Genomic DNA, 2,014 nt, shown 5'->3' on the forward strand with positions numbered 1-2,014 from the left:
GCTGGCTCGATTCAATCGACTACCAATGGGGTTGAGCTCAGTAGTATCAGTAATGGTCGTTGGATACTCATCCAGGCGACACCAAATTCATGAACCAAATTCAGTATTTCATGTATCATTCAATCATTACAGTGAAACAGTAGACAGTCATATGAGATACCAAATGGGTGAGGGCGATCAAGTACACCCTCACTTAATCAATTTCAACGGAGCAAATAAGCCTTCAAGGCATCAAGTTCACATATACCAAAGCCACATTGTAAACAACAAGTGAGTAGTATACTCACCAGGCAAGCAAGTGAAATTTCATAAACTTTCGCCCAAAGAGCGTCTTTAATCACCGTCACGCCCTAAAATATTCAAACAAGCACAATAAGACTCGATTACAAGCCATAAACCAATTCCAAATACTACCAAAATAGGGCTCCATAAGAATGTATAAGCACTAGAGTAAACCAGGGAAATCCGGAAATGGAATTAAGCTCTAAACCATAAAAACAGTTTTTGACATTATTTTGCGGTTTTGGCACCATTGGCACTACGATTATCGGATGGAGGTACAAGATACACCGTTTCGAAGCTAAGAGATAGGGATACAATGTTGAAGAAGGCTACTCTGTCCAGTTCCGAGTGTAACCAGGTCAAAATTTCAATATACTACACCAGAACCGCAAAAACAGGTTCACAAACCGCATTCTGGTTCAAACATCATAAGTCAGGCTACCTAAGTCCAAATCAAGTGATTCCAAAGCCATCCGAAAGCTAAGATACAAGGTTACAATTCATCAGAAGACATCAACAACCAAATCAGAAGCATTCCCTATCAAATTAACCAATACCAGACCTGATTACCAAGTTCGGGTAGAAACAGGGCAGCAGGGGTATTTCAGTCTTTTCACAAGCTACGTTGCTCCGATTGACCTGAAATTTTGTAGGCATCTCTAAAATATCATTCCCTACAACTTTCATGTTTTAACCCAAGGCCAATTCGGCCTCTACCTATGAGGAACAGTGCCGGGCAGAATAAGGGGGAATGAAACCCTAACTTCCACAATTTTCTTCCAAAACAGAAATTTCTTGCAATTAACCACAATATACACCTTCTAGCTTCATTCTAGATCAATTCCCATCATCATACAAAGCCACACCATATGAATCATATTAAATCAGAAAAATCATGATTAAATAAAAAATGTCATCAATCTCAACCAAAATCAAGAAGTAACACCAAATCACATCCCTTAGGCTACCACAAGTCATGAATTAACCATCATTAGATAGAGGAGAGGGGTTCCTTCACTACTCACCTTAGTAACCAAAGAAAAGAGACCACTTAGCACCTTAAGCTTCCAAATAACTTCACCAATCACCTAAATACCACTAAACTAATAGGTTTTATGGAGTAATTTGAAGATTAACCGGTTGGAATGAAAGATTGAGCAAGATTGAAGGTAAGAAAATTGAGTAGTTTTTCTTCTTTTTGCTTGAGGAAGAGTCGGCCAAGAAGCTTTGGAAATAAGGGTGAATTTTGGTCAATTTTTGATTTAAATGGTAAAAGGATGAATAGTAGTCATAACTTAAGACTTAATCTTATGGTGACACTTGTCACCCTATTTAATGCATCTCTATCTCTTTGTTCCTCTCACACCAATCCACTTGGTAACCTCTAATTATCTCTTAACACCCGGTAAATTAAATCCAGTATCCAAAACTTAACCTAACTGGCCGAATTTTTCCAAACTTTTTGCACTAGCGGGTCCCACGTCCGGTATACACTCTTAATTTCTTAAAAACTAACCGATACTAGAAAAATCACCGAAAAACTATATTTACTCATAAACATTATCTAGAAATTTTCTAATAACGAAAATGCAGAAAAACATGCCATTGAATATAATAAAACCTAGAAAATGAGAAAATTACGGGTTCTCACACTCTCTCCCCCTTAAAAGAATTTCGCCCTCGAAATTTCTCACTTTAACTCACGAAAAGTTCAGGGTATTTCGTTTGCATC

The sequence above is a fragment of the Coffea eugenioides genome, chromosome 10 (assembly GCF_003713205.1).
Source record: "Coffea eugenioides isolate CCC68of chromosome 10, Ceug_1.0, whole genome shotgun sequence".
In the NCBI taxonomy this organism is placed as follows: Eukaryota; Viridiplantae; Streptophyta; class Magnoliopsida; order Gentianales; family Rubiaceae; genus Coffea; species Coffea eugenioides.